Here is a 16,893-nt window from a genome sequence, read left to right as displayed (position 1 = left end):
ACCTAGAGACACATACAGACTGAAAGTAAGGGGATGGAAAAAGATATTCCATGTCAATGGAAACCAAAAGAAATCTGCAGTAGCAATTCTCATATCAGAAAAAATAGACTTTAAAATAAAGACTATTAGAAGAGATAAAGAAGGACACTACATAATGATGAAGGGATCGATCCAAATAGAAGATATAACAATTGTAAATATTTATGCACCCAACATAAGAGCACCTCACTACATCAGGCAAATACTAAGCCATAAAAGGGGAAATCGACAGTAACACATTCATAGGAGGGGACTTTAACACCCCACTTTCACCAATGGACAGATCATCCAAAATGAAAATAAATAAGGAAAGCTTTAAATGATACATTTAGCAACATGTAATTAATCGATATTTATAGGACATTCCATCCCAAAACAACAGAATACACATTTTTTCTCAAGTGCTGATGATAGATTCTCCAGGATAGATCATATCGTGGGTCACAAATCAAGCCTTGGCAAATTTAAGAAAATTGAAATTGTATCAAGTATCTTTTCTGACCACAATGCTATGAGACTAGATATCAATTACAGGAAAAGATCTGTAAAAAATACAAACACGTGGAGGCGAAACAATACACTACTTAATAACGAAGTGATCACTGAAGAAATCAAAGAGGAAATAAAAATATATCTAGAAACAAATGACAGTGGAGACAAGACGACCCAAAACCTATGGGATGCAGCAAAATCAGTTCTAAGAGGGAAGTTTATAGCAATACAAGCCCACCTTAAGAAACAGGAAACATCCCGAATAAACAACCTAACCTTGCACCTAAAGAAATAAGAGAAAGAAGAACAAAAATACCCCAAAGTTAGCAGAAGGAAAGAAATCATAAAAACAAGATGAGAAATAAATGAAAAAGAAATGAAGGAAACGATAGCAAAGATCAATAAAACTAAAAACTGATTCTTTGAGAAGATAAACAAATTGATAAAGCATTAGCCAGACTCACCAAGAAAAAAAGGGAGAAGACTCAAATCAATAGAATTAGAAATGAAAAAGGAGAAGTAACAACTGGCACTGCAGAAATACAAAAGATCATGAGAGATTACTACAAGCAACTCTATGCCCATAAAATGGACAACCTGGAAGAAATGGACAAATTCTTAGAAATGCACAACCTGCCAAGACTGAATCAGGAAGAAATAGAAAATATGAACAGACCAATCACAAGCACTGAAATTGAAACTGTGATTAAAAATCTGACAACAAACAAAAGCCCAGGACCAGATGGCTTCACAGGCGAATTCTATCAAACATTTAGAGAAGAGCTAACACCTACCCTTCTCAAACTCTTCCAAAATACAGCAGAAGGAGGAACACTCCCAAACTCATTCTACGAGGCCACCATCACCTTGATACCAAAACCAGACAAGGATGTCACATAGAAAGAAAACTACAGGCCAATATCACTGATGAACATAGATGCAAAAATCCTCAACGAAATACTATCAAACAGAATCCAACAGCACATTAAAAGGATCATACACCATGATCAAGTGGGGTTTCTTCCAGGAATGCAAGGATTCTTCAATACATGCAAATCAATCAACGTGATACACCATATTAACATATTGAAGGAGAAAAACCATATGGTCATCTCAATAGATTCAGAGAAATCTTTTGACAAAATTCAACACCCATTTATGATAAAAACCTTGCAGAAAGTAGGCATAGAGGGAACTTACCTGAACATAATAAAGGCCATATATGACAAACCCACAGCCAACATCATCCTCAATGGTGAAAAACTGAAAGCATTTCCACTAAGATCAGGAACAAGACAAGGTTGTCCACTCTCATCACTCTTATTCAACATAGTTTTGGTAGTTTTAGCCACAGCAATCAGAGAAGAAAAGGATATAAAAGGAATCCAAATCAGAAAAGAAGAAGTAAAGCTGTCACTGTTTACAGATGACATGATAATATACATAGAGAGTCGTACAGATGCTACCAGAAAACTACTAGAGCTAATCAATGAATTTGGTAAAGTAGCAGCATATAAAATTAAGGCACAGAAGTCTCTGGCATTCCTATACAATAATGATGAAAAATCTGAAAGTGAAATTAAGGAAACACTCCCATTTACCATTGCAACAAAAAGAATAAAATATCTAGGAATAAACCTACCTAAAGAGACAAAAGACCTGTATGCAGAAAATTATAAGACACTGATGAAAGAAATTAAAGACAATACAAATAGATGGAGAGATATACCATGTTCTTGGATTGGAAGAATCAACATTGTGAAAATGACTCTACTACCCAAAGCAATCTACAGATTCAGTGCAATCTGTATCAAACTACCAGTGGCATTTTTCACAGAACTAGAACCAAAAATTTCACAATTTGTATGGAAACACAAAAGACCCCGAATAGCCAAAGCAATCTTGAGAACGAAAAATGGAGCTTGAGGAATCAGGCTCCCTGACTTCTGACTATGCTATAAAGCTACAGTAATCAAGCCAGTATGGTACTGGCACAAAAACAGAAATATATATAGATCAATAGAACAGGATAGAAAGCCCAGATATAAACCCATGCACATATGGTCACCTTATCTTTGATAAAGGAGGCAGGAATGTACAGTGGAGAAAGGACAGCCTCTTCAATAAATGGTGCTGGGAAAACTGGACAGGTACATGTAAAAGTATGAGACTAGAACACTCCATAACACCATACACAAAAATAAGCTCAAAATGGATTAAAGACCTAAATGTAAGGCCATACACTATAAAACTCTTAGAGGAAAAAATAGGTAGAAAACTCTATGACATAAATCACAGCAAGATACTTTTTGACCCACCACCTAGAGAAATGGAAATAAAAACAAAAATAAACAAATGGGACCTAATGAAACTTAAAAGCCTTTGCACAGCAAAGGAAACCATAAACAAGACCAAAAGACAATCCTCAGAATTTGAGAAAATATTTGCAAATGAAGCAACTGACAAAGGGTTAATCTCCAATTTACAAGCAGCTCATACATCTCAATAACAAAAAAATAAACAATCCAATCCAAAACTGGGCAGAAGACCTAAATAGACATTTCTCCAAAGAAGATATACAGACTGCCAACAAACACATGAAAGAATGCTCAACATCATTAATCATTAGAGAAATGCAAATCAAAACTACAATGAGATATCATCTCACACCAGTCAGAATGGCCATCATCAAAAAATCTAGAAACAATAAATGCTGGAGAGGGTGTGGAGAAAAGGGAACACTCTTGCACTGTTGGTGGGAATGTGAATTGGTTCAGCCACTATGGAGAACAGTATGGAGGTTCCTTAAAACACTACAAATAGAAGTATCATATGACCCAGCAATCCCACTACTGGGCATATACCCTGAGAAAACCAAAATTCAAAAAGAGTCATGTACCAAAATGTTCATTGTATCTCTACTTACAATAGCCCAGAGATAGAAACAACCTAAGTGTCCATCATCGGATGAATGGATAAAGAAGATGTGGCACATATATACAATGGAATATTACTCAGCCATAAAAAGAAACGAAATTGAGCTATTTGTAATGAAGTGGATAGACCTAGAGTCTGTCATACAGAGTGAAGTAAGTCAGTAAGAGAAAGACCAATACCATATGCTAACATATATATATGGAATTTAAGGGAAAAAAATGTCATGAAGAACCTAGGGGTAAGACAGGAATAAAGACACAGACCTACTGGAGAATGGAATTGAGGATATGGGGAGGGGGAAGGGTGAGCTGTGACAGGGCTAGAGAGAGGCATGGACATATATACACTACCAAACGTAAGGTAGATAGCTAGTGGGAAGCAGCCACGTGGCACAGGGATATCGGCTCGGTGCTTTGTAACCACCTGGATGGGTGGGATAGGGAGGGTGTGAGCGAGGGAGATGCAAGAGGGAAGAGATATGGGAACATATGTATATGTATAACTGATTCACTTTGTTGTAAAACAGAAACTAACACACCATTGTAAAGCAATTATACCCCAATAAAGATGCTAAAAAAAAAAAGAACACAAATGACAAACATTGGTGAGGATGTGGAGAAAAGGGAATACTTGTACACTGTTGGTGGGAATGTAAATTGGTGCAGCCACTGTGGAAAACAGTATGGAGGTTTGTAAAAAAACTAAAAATAGAACTACTATATGACTCAGTAATTCCACTCTTGGGTATATATCCAAAAAAACCCCACAAAATCCCAAAACACTAATTCAAAAACATACATGCACCCCAATGTTCACAGCAGCATTATTTACAATTGCCAAGATATGGGAGCAATCTAAGTGTCTAACAACAGATGAATCACTAAAGAAGATATGGTGTATATATACAATGGAATACTATTCAGCCATAAAAAAGAACAAAATTTTGCCATTTGCAACAACATAGATGGACTTGGAAGACATTATGCTAAGTGAAACAAGTCAGACAGAGAAAGACAAATACTGTGTATTACTTGTATGTGGAATCTAAAAAGTTCAACAAACTAGTGAACATAACAAAAAAAGCAGCAATCTCCAGGTAGGGAGAACAAACTAGTGGTTACCAGTGGGGAGGGGTAGGGAGGGTCAATATAGGGGTGGAGGAGTGGGAGGCACAAACTATTGGGTGTAAGATAATCTCAAGGATATATTGTACAACACAGGGAATATAGCCAATATTTTATAATAATTGTAAATGGAAAGTAATCTTTAAAAACTGTATAAATATTTTTAATGTTTTTGAAAAAAAGACTTCATGCTGTATGGATCCATTTATGTGACATTCTCAAGAACATAAAATTACAGGTACAGATAACACATCAGTTCTTGCCAGGATCTGAGAGTGGGAATGATTACAAAAGGGTATCATGAAGGAATTTTGAGATTGCAGTAAAACCATTTTTTTTCCCCCCGGTATGCAGGCCTCTCACTGTTGTGACCTCTCCCGTTGCGGAGCACAGGCTCCGGACACGCAGGCCCAGCGGCCATGGCTCACGGGCCCAGCCACTCCGCGGCATGTGGGATCCTCCCGGACCAGGGCATGAACCCGTGTGCCCTGCATCGGCAGGCAGACTCTCAACCACTGCGCCACCAGGGAAGCCCGTAAAACCATTTTATATCTTGACTAGTGTGTTGAAAATAAAGCCATCCATGATAGATGACTCCATGCATCTGTCCAACAGAACTATACACTTAAAAGGATGAGTTAATTTAACCTTAATTGTAAAAATGAGGAGAAATATAAATTTAAAATGCCCAGTGAATCCAGCCATATGGAAGTCAGTGATGACTTTCAGAAGAGCATTTTGCGGGGGATGACAGGACTGGAAACCAGCCTGAAGAGGCACATGGGTGAGTGGGGGGTGAAGAAGCAAAGACACAGAGTGCAGACACCCAGATATGAAAGGGAGGTAGAGGAAGGGCAGGAGCTGAAGAAGAAGATGGAGAAGAGGTATTTCTTAACCTCAAGAACCAAAGGTTGAATTGACCATAGTCCTTGGTTCATAGTCCACTTTCATCATCAGTTTGTGCAAGGCTGATATCTTGTCATTTCCCTTTAATTCCTGACCCACACAGGCTCCCAAGCCAATGTTTTTGATCATGTACTAGAATATGTATACATGCATCTTTGTAAAATATGAAATGTTACTCTACTAGTACTTGCGATTTCATTTACATAAATGGCATTATGCAGTTGGCCTCATTCTGTTTCTTCTTTCACTCAACACTTCTTTAAAAAGATCTCTTCTCTGGACTCAGATATAGAGAACAAACTAGTGGTAACCAGTGGGGAGAGGGAAGGGGCAATATTAGGAGGGAGGAGTGGGAGGAACACATTATTGGGTGTAAGATAGCCTCAAGGACATATTGTACAACTTGGGGAACACAGCCAATATTTTGTAGTAACTGTAAATGGAAAGTAACCTTAAAAATTGTATAAAAATTTTTTTTAATTTAAATAAAGTGATCCCAATTTCAGCAGTAATATTATTTTTTAAAGAGTCTAGGTAAAGACTATTGTGATTTTAAAAAATAGAAGTATAAAAATTATCATCTCCAAGTAAATATTAAGGTTTGATATAATACCATAGAATAATATATAATTTTATAGGCAGAACCCACATTTTCTTCCAATATTATTAGGCTGAATAATGAGTGCTTTAATCAAAATCAGTATGTATAAAATATAATTTTAGCATATCATATAGACTCTCAAGTGCTTTTAATCACCACTTTCCACCTAAATGAGAGCTAGATATTCAGGATCCTAAAATCAAGAGTAATATTTGTTGTAAATATTATCAAACACCAAAGCTAGCCTAGATGTATTCGATTCAAATACAGAGTGAGAGACTATATACAGAGAAAGAACTATATGAGGACTGAAAAAATACAGAAGTGAACGTTTAACTTATTACAAATGGTTTTAAAAGAGGATTGTAGTAGGCTAAATAATGGCCACCAAAAGATACCAGGTCCTAATCTCTAGAACATGTATATGTCATCTCTGGAACAGATGACCCCAAACTGCAAGAAAGACAGAAAAATATATAGAATGCTGAATAAGTCTATAACAACCTGGAAAATGAGACTAACATCACTTGATTAAAAATGTTGACTAGACACTTAGGTTCATCATTGGATGAATGGATAAAGAAGATGTGGCACATATATACAATGGAATATTACTCAGCCATAAAAAGAAACGAAATTGAGCTATTTGTAATGAGGTGGATAGACCTAGAGTCTGTCATACAGAGTGAAGTAAGTCAGAAAGAAAAAGACAAATACCATATGCTAACACATATATATGGAATTTAAGAAAAAAAATATCATGAAGAACCTAGGGGTAAAGCAGGAATAAAGACGCAGACCTCCTAGAGAACGGACTTGAGGTTATGGGGAGGGGGAAGGGTGAGCTGTGACAGGGCGAGAGAGAGTCATGGGCATATACACACTAACAAACGTAGTAAGGTAGATAGCTAGTGGGAAGCAGCCGCATGGCACAGGGATATTGGCTCGGTGCTTTGTGACAGCCTGGAGGGGTGGGATAGGGAGGGTGGGAGGGAGACGCAAGAGGGAAGAGATATGGGAACATATGTTTATGTATGACTGATTCACTTTGTTATAAAGCAGAAACTAACACACCATTGTAAAGCAATTATACCCCCAATAAAGATGTTAAAAAAAGAAAAAAAAAAAAAAAGAAGATGTGGCACATATATACAATGGAATATTACTCAGCCATAAAAAGAAACGAAATTGAGTTATTTGTAATGAGGTAGATGGACCTAGAGTCTGTCATACAGAGTGAAGTAAGTCAGTAAGAGAAAGACCAATACCGTATGCTAACACATATATATGGAATTTAAGAAAAAAAATGTCATGAAGAACCTAGGGGTAAGAAAGGAATAAAGACACAGACCTACTAAAGAATAGACTTGAGGATATGTGGAGGGGGAAGGGTAAGCTGTGACAAAGCGAGAGAGTGGCATGGACATATATACACTACCAAACGTAAAATAGATAGCTAGTGGGAAGCAGCCGCATAGCACAGGGAGATCAGCTCAGTGCTTTGTGACCACCTAGAGGGGTGGGATGGGGAAGGTGGGAGGGAGGGAGACATGGGAGGGAGGATATATGGGAACATATGTATATGTGTAGCTGATTCACTTTGTTATAAAGCAGAGACTAACACACCATTGTAAAGCAATTATACTCCAATAAAGATGTAAAAAAAAAAAATGTTGACTAGAGAGATAATGAGTCATATCTATGAAGGAAAAAAATGATTGGAAGCAACATGAACCAACAACACAGGCAGAGAAAACACTACAGAAGTAGAAGTTTTAGGAAACTCCAAGCTAAGAATTAATAGACACAGGAATGAGCAAGCGTTCTCAAGCATTTGCCAGTGTGATTATTTTGAGGAAAAGGATATACTCGCTTCCTAGGGCTGCCATAAGCTCCACAAAATGGATGGTTTAAACAAGAGAAATTTTTTGCCTTACAGTTCTGGAGGTTAGAAGAACAAGATCTAGAGTTCAACAAGGTTGGTTCCCTCTGAGACTGGTGAGGAAGAATCTGTTCTGTGCCTCTCCCCTAGCTTCTGGTGATTTTCCAGCAATAGTTGGTGTTTCTGACTTGTAGAATGATCACCCTGATCTCTGCCTTCATCTTCATGTGGCATTTTCCCTGGGTGCATGTCTACGTCCAAATTTCCCTTTTATAAGAATGCCAAACATATTGGATAGGGGCCCACTCTAATGACCTCATCTTAACTAATTGTATCTGAAATTAACCTATTTCCAAACAAGGTCACATTCAGAGTTACTGGAGGTTAGGGCTTCAACACATGAATTCTGGGTGGACACAATTTAACACATAACAGGGAGTCACTCAGCTGTTGGACCCTTCTTTTCCTCTACCTGTGCTAAGTAGCAGGAACAAGGTACCTACTTTTGCACCAAAGCAGGAAATTACACACTACAGCCAGAGGAAGCACAAAGTCCCAGGTGGCTACCTATTTTCAGTGAAATGGGAAATTCTCATTCCCATGAAACAAACTTTTACCAGCCCCTACCCAGAAGTGCGTCCTATCTTCCCTTTTTCCACAATCATGAGTGAAAAACTATTAATCATAGGAGTAATTTTAGAAAATCAAAACCAATCACTTAATTATAACAATAATAATGGATTAAGACAAGCAGGGTTTATTCCAGGATTGTAAGGATGTTTCAACAATTGAAAATCTATTAATATAATTACATAACATACTAGGGTTGGACATAGAATCTATAAATATCTCAATGGATGCATGTGATCTATTGCATTCTTCTTCCCAGTTTTGTATGCATACCTGTATCCACACTTCTTGTTATGTGACTTTGAGTTCCTTCCTCCAGAGGCAATGTGCACCTCTCCCATCTTCATTGTTGGTCTCAACCATGTGACTTGTTTTAGCAAATGGGAATTGGACAGATGTAGGAGTGTTCCAAGCCTAGGTCTTATGGGGTATCACTTGTTTCTGCTTCTCCCCTCTTATACTATTGCCATCATCATAGAAGAATATACCCTGTCTAGACTGCTGGCCTTAGAAGAATAAGAGACATTTGGAACAGTCCTGGATTGAGCCTTAAGCTTAGTCAAGCCACAACCAAGCTGGATTGTGTGTGAATGAGAAATATATTTGTTCTATTAAGCCATTGAATCCAGTGGTGGTTGTTATGCAATAACTGACTGATGCAATACAGAAAAGGCCCTTGGGAAAATTCAACACTGGTCTCTGATCTAAAACATACCCTGCACATGTCACACAACTACCTGCAAACTATGGTCAGCTAATAGTACAAAAAAGCTCCCTTAATCTAAAAAACTAAACTAAAATAAAAATTCTACAAGTAACTTAAAACAAGCATTATACTGAATGGAAAAACATTAGAAGTAGTCATATAAAAGTCAGGAACAAGAAAAATTTGCCAGTCTTCAAGTATATTTTGCAGTAATAAGTCCTAGACAATAAATAAAACAAGAAAAACAAGAGGTGTAAATATTGGAAGGAAGAGAAAAATGTTCTTGTTTACAATAATACAATTGTTCGTCAAAAAAATATAAATCAATCAAAAACTTTTAGAACAAATATAAGAGTTCAGTAAATGACAAGACATAAGTTCTACATGAGAAATAACCAAATAGAAAATTAGAAAGTTTAATGGTTAAAAAAAAAGACCCCATTTATGATAGTAACCAAAAAAAGAAAGAAATAGCAGTCATTACCTAGGAACAAATCTAAGAAGAAATGTGCAATACTTTTGAAGAAAAAGAACATATTGAGGCATAAAGGGACCTACAGAAACAGAGAGGCACACATGGACCCAACATGAAGCTGAGGAGCAAATACCTGCCAAGTCCATGCCAATGGATTTCACAGGACCCAGAGATGCACAGAGAATCAATATTGATGACAGTTCTTCCACACACTGATCTCTACATTCAGTTCACTCTCAGCCACAGCCCCAAAATGATACTTATTTTTTAGACACCCTAACAAGCTGATACTAAAATATATGTGAAAGAAAAAAATGTGTGTAAAACGACAAAGTAATGAATGTATAGGGGGGAGGAATAAAGCAGTAATACATACCCCAAAACATATTTTTAAATTACTTTAATTACAGGTATACCACACTTTATTGCACTTTTCTTTATCACACTTCACAGATGTTGTGCTTTTCTACAAATTGAAGTTTTGCGGTAACCCAGCATACAACAAATCATTGATGTCATTTTTACAACAGCATTTGTTCACTTCATGTTTCTGTATCACATTTTGGTAATTCTTGAAATATTTCAAGCTTTTTCATTATTATTATATTTGTTATGGTGATCTGTGATCAGTGATCTTTGATGTTACTACTACAACTTGCTAAGGCTCAGAGGATGACTAGCATTTTTTAGCAATAAAGTATTTTTAAATTAATATATGTACATTCTTTTGGACATAATGCTGTTGCACACTCTTAATAGACTAAAGCATTGTGTAAACATAACTTTTACATGTACTGGGAAACCTAAAAATTTGTATGAATCACTTTATTGTGGTGATCTGGAAACCATACTACCTCTGAAGTATGTCTGTATAATTCTATAGTAAACAATGAAGGCAAAATAAGAATGTCCAGATAAAAATGAGCTTAGAACATGCACTACCAGTAGATATTCATTAAAAGAACTTTTCAAGGACACACTTCCAATAGAAGGAAATGATCCCTGGAGGAAGGTCTGCAATGCAAGAAGAATGAAAGCACAAGGAGAAAGAAAAAAACAATGTGGGCAAATCTAAGCAGAAATTGATGTAAAAAAAAGCAATAATCATATTAACTCCTGAGTTTTGTGCCAAATAAGAATACAGAACTAAATTGCTGGATAAGTAGGGAGGCAAATGTCAGAGTTAAAGTGCTCAAAGATAACTGTATTGCTCAGAAGGAGTGTAAAGTTCATGATTAATTGCAGATATTGTTGAGGTAATATGCATGTTAAAATTTCTATAAGAAGGATAAAAGAATAGAACATATAACTTCAAAACTGAGGGGAAAATAAAATAAAGGGAAGTAAAAACCCCTACCAAGCCAAAAGTTGACAAGAATGAGAAAAGAATAGAAAAATTGGAATAAATAAAATGGCCCAAATAAAAAAGGTAGAAAAATGCAATTATACAAATAAAATAATAAATGAACATAAAGTAAAAATATATTATGTAAAGAAAAAGCTGGATTGAGCAGAAGCAACAAGAACTACAATAATGCAGCCTGTGGAATAAAAACCACATTCATAGAAAGATAGACAAGATGAAAAGGCAGAGGGCTATGTACCAGTTGAAGGATCAAGGTAAAACCCCAGATAAAAAATGAAATGAAGTGGAGATAGGCAACCTTCCAGAAAAAAAATTCAGAATAATGATAGTGAAGATAATCCAGGACCTCAGAAAAAGAATGGAGGCAAAGATTGAGAAGATGCAAGAAATGTTTAACAAAGATCTAGAAAAATTACAGAACAAACAAACAGATGAACAATACAATAACTGAAATGAAAATACACTAGAAGGAACCAATAGCTGAATAACTGAGGCAGAAGAATGGATAAGTGACCTGGAGGCAGAATGGTGGAATTCACTGCTGCAAAAAAGAATAAAGAAAAAAGAAGGAAAAGAAATGAAGAGAGCCTAAGAGACCTCTGGGACAATATTAAATGCAACAACATTCACATTATAAGGGTCCCAGCAAGAGAAGAGAGACATAAAGGACCTGAAAAAATATTTGAAGAGATTATAGTCAAAAAATTCCCTAACATGAGAAAGGAAATAGCTACCCAAGTCCAGGAAGCTAAGAGAGTCCCAGATACACCCAAGGAGAAAAATGCCAGGACACGTAGTAATCAAATCAGCAAAAATTAAAAACCAAGAAAAAATATTGAAAACAGCAAGGGAAAAATGACAACATACAAAGGAACTCCCTTAAGGTTAACAGCTGATTTCTCAGCAGAAACTCTACAAGCCAGAAGGGAGTGGCATGATATACTTAAAGTGATGAAAGGGTAGAACCTACAACCAACATTATTCTACCCAGCAAGGATCTCATTCAGATTCGATGGAGAAATCAATAGCTTTACAGACAAGCAACAGCTAAGAGAATTCAGCACCAACAAACCAGTGCTACAACAAATGCTAAAGGAACTTTTCTAAGTGGGAAACACAAGAGAAGAAAAAGACCTACAAAAACAAACCCAAAACAATTAAGAAAATAGTAATAGGAACATCCATATAGATAATTACCTTAAACGTGAGTGGATTAAATGCTCCAACCAAAAGACACAGGCTCACTGAATGGATTAAAAAACAAGACCCATATATATGCTGTCTACAAGAGATCCACTTCAGACCTAGGGACACATACAGACTGAAAGTGAGGGGATGGCAAAAGATATTCCATGCAAAAGGAAATCAAAAGAAAGCTGGAGTAGCAATACTCATATCAGATAAAACAGACTTCAAAATAAAGAATGTTACAAGAGACAAGGAAGGACACTACATAATGATCAAGGGCTCAATTCAAAAAGAAGATATAACAATTATAAGTATATATGCACCCAACATAGGAGCACTTCAATACATAAGGCAACTGCTAACAGCTATAAAAGAGGATATCGACAGTAACACAGTAATAATGGGGGACTTTAACACCTGACTTACACCAATGTACAGATCATCCAAACAGAAAATTACTAAGGAAACACAAGCTTTAAATGACATGATAGACCAGATAGACTTAATGATATTCATAGGATATTCCATCCAAAAACAGCAGATTACACTTTCTTCTCAAGTGCGCACGGAACATTCTCCAGGATAGATCACATATTGGATCACAAATCAAGCCTAAATAAATTCAAGAAAATTGAAATCATATCAAGCATCTTTTCTGACTACAACACTATTGGATTAGAAATCAATTACAGGGGGAAAAACGTAAAAAACACGAACACATGGAGGATAAACAATATGATATTAATAACCAAGAGATCACTGAAGAAATCAAAGTGGAAATCAAAAAATACCTAGAGACAAATGACAATGAAAACACGATGATCCAAAACCTATGGGATGCGGCAAAAGCAGTTCTAGGAGGAAAGTTTATAGCTATACAAAGCTACCTCAAGAAACAAGAAAAATCTCAAATAAACGATCTAACCTTACACCTAAAGGAACTAGAGAAAGAAGAGCAAACAAAACCCAAAGTTAGCAGAAGGAAAGAAATCATAAACCTCAGAGCAGAAATAAATGAAATAGAAACAAAGAAAACAATAGCAAAGATCAATAAAACTAAAAGCTGGTTCTTTGAGAAGACAAGCAAAATTGATAAACCATTATCCAGACTCCTCAAGAAAAAGAGGGAGAGGACTCAAATCAATAAAATTAGAAATGAAAAATGAGAAGTTACAACAGACACTGCAGAAACATAAAGCATCCTAAGAGACTACTACAAGCAACACTATGCCAATAAAATGGACAACCTGGAAGAAATGGACAAACTCTTAGAAAGGTATAACCTTCCAAGACTGAACCAGGAAGAAATACAAAATATGAACAGACCAATCACAGGTAATGAAATTGAAACTGTGTTATAAGATCTTCCAACAAACAAAAGTCCAGGATCAGATGGCTTCACAGGTGAATTCTATCAAACATTTAGAGAAGAGCTAACACCCATCCTTCTCAAAACCTTCCAAAAAACTGCAGAGGAAGGAACACTCCCAAACTAATTTTATGAGGCCACCATCGCCCTGACTCCAAAACCAAAGATACTACAAAAAAAGAAAATTACAGATCAATATCACTGATGAATATAGATGCAAAAATCCTCAACAGAATACTAGCAAACAGAATCCAACAACACCTTAAAAGAATCATACAACATGATCAAGTGGGATTTATCCCAGGGATTGAATGATTCTTCAATATATGCAAATCAATCAATGTGATACACCATATTAACAAATTGAAGAAGAAAAACCATATGATCATCTCAATAGATGCAGGAAAAGCTTCTGACAAAATTCAACACCGATTTATGATAAAAATTCTCCAGAAAGTGGACCTAGAAGGAACCTACCTCAACATAATAAAGGCCATATACAACAAACCCAAAGCAAATATCATTCTCAATGGTGTAAAACTGAAAGCGTTTCCTCTAAGATCAGTAACAAGACAAGGATGTCCACTCTCACCACTATTATTCAACATAATTTTGTAAGTCCTGGCCACAGAAATCAGAGAAGAAAAAGAAATAAAAGGAATACAAATTGGAAAAGAAGTAAAACTGTCACTGTTTGCAGATGACATGATACTATACATAAAGAATCCTGAAAATGCCACCAGAAAGCTACTAGAGCTAATCAATGAATTTGGTAAAGTTGCAGGGTACAAAATTAATGCACAGAAATCTCTTGCCTTTCTATACACTAATGATGAAAAATATGAAAGAGAAATTAAGGAAACACTCCATTTACCACTGAACAAAAAGACTAAGATACCTAGGAATAAACATACCTATGGAGACAAAAGACCTGTATGCAGAAAACTATAAGACACTGATGAAAGAAATTAAAGATGATACTAACAGATAGAGAGATATACCATGTTCTTGACTTGGAAGAATCAATATTGTGAAAATGACTATACTACCCAAAGCAATCTACAGATTCAATGCAATCCCTATCAAATTACCAATGGCATTTTTTTTGGAACTAGAACAAAAAATCTTAAAATTTATATGGAGACACAAAAGACCCCGAATAGCCAAGGCATTCTTGAGGGAAAAAAACGGAGTTGGAGGAATCAGACTCCCTGACTTCAGACTATACTACAGACCTACAGTAATCAAGACAATATGGTACTGGCACAAAAACAGAAACATAAATCAATGGAACAAGACAGAAAGCCCAGAGGTAAATCTATGCACCTATGGTCAACTAATCTATGACAAAGGAGGTAAGGATATACAATGGAGAAAAGACAGTCCCTTCAATAAGTTGTGCTGAGAAAACTGGAGAGCTACATGTAAAAGAATGAAATTAGAACACTCCCTAACACCATACACAAAAATAAACTCAAAATGGATTAGAGATCTAAATGTAAGACCAGACACTGTAAAACTATTAGAGGAAAACATAGGAAGAACACTCTTTGACGTAAATCACACGATCTTTCTTGATCCACGTCCTAGAGTAATGGAAATAAAAACAAAAATAAACAAATGGGACCTAATGAAACTTAAAAGCTTTTTCACAGCAAAGGAAACCATAAAGAAGATGAAAGGACAGCCCTCAGAATGGGAGCAAATATTTGCAAATGAATCAACAGACAAAGAATTAATCTCCAAAATATATAAACAGCTCATGCAGCTCAATATTTAAAAAACAAACAGCCCAATCCAAAAATGGGCAGAGGACCTAAATGGACATTTCTTCAAAGAAGACATACAGATGGCCAAGAGGCACATGAAAAGCTGCTCACCATCACTTATTATTAGAGAAATGCAAATCAAAACTGCAATGAGGTATCACCTCACACCAGTTAGAATGGGCATCATCAGAAAATCTACAAACAACAAATGCTGGAGAGGGTGTGGGCAAAAGGGAACCCTCTTGCACTTTTGCTGGGAATATAAATTGATACAGCCACTATGGAGAACAGTATGGAGGTTTCTTTAAAAACTAGAAATAGAATTACCATATGACCCAGCAATCCTGCTACTTGCATATACCCAGAGAAAACCATAATTCAAAAAGACACATGCACACCAATGTTCATTGCAGCACTGTTTACAAAAGCCAGGTCATGAGAGCAACCTAAATGCCCATCAACAGACAAATAGATAAAGAAGATGTGGTACATATATGCAGTGGAATATTACTCAGCCATAAAAAGGAATGAAATTGGGTCATTTGTAGAGACATGGATGGATCTAGAGACTGTCATACAGAATGAAGTAAGTCAGAAAGAGAAAAACAAATATCGTATATTAACGCATATATGTGGAACGTAGAAAAATGGTACAGATGAACCAGTTTGCAGGGCAGATATTGAGACACAGATGTAGAGAAGAGTATGGACACCAAGGGAGGAAAGCAGTGAGGGGTGGGGGTGGGGGTGTGATGAATTGGGAGATTGGGATTGACATGTATACACTGATGTGTATAAAATGGATGACTAATAAGAGCCTGCTGTATAAAGAAATAAATAAAATACAATGGGATAATAATAAAAAAACAAAACTGGATTGTTTTCCAATCCAACATATTAGTTACACCCAATATGTAAGGCACAAAAATATTGTAATGAAAGTATAGAAAAAGATACCCCAGCCAAATAACAACTAAAGTGTTAGTATTCCTAGCTCTGTAGTTTTAATAAAAGACTAAACACAATACAGTTCCAGGCAGATAATTTTACTGGAAATAGACGGGCTTAGTTTGTACTGATGCAAGGTTCATTTCACCTGGAAGTTGAGTTCATATGCCTCTATAACATAGCTTCATAATGGATATGCTTGCGGTGCCCATGTCACATCCTCTCTCCCACCTTTGATCTCTGCTCCAGGGGTACTGGACAGCTCTGTTCAAGTTCAGACTTACATTGTCAGCATCCTAGCTCAAGCCCACCCCCACCCACAGGGCCAACACTTGGGGCCTTCATCAGAGCCTCAGAAGTCTGTGGGCAAATGTAGTCCAGATGTTTGGGGTAGTCAAGGTCCCCGGGAATAATCCCTGCAGAAGTTGAAGGATAAGTTCTCCCATCTCCTGTCCTTTGGA

This window comes from Orcinus orca, chromosome 16 (assembly GCF_937001465.1).
Source record: "Orcinus orca chromosome 16, mOrcOrc1.1, whole genome shotgun sequence".
Lineage (NCBI taxonomy): Eukaryota > Metazoa > Chordata > Mammalia > Artiodactyla > Delphinidae > Orcinus > Orcinus orca.
The sequence above is the reverse complement of the archived record's forward strand: the minus strand, read 5'-3'. Positions refer to the sequence as shown.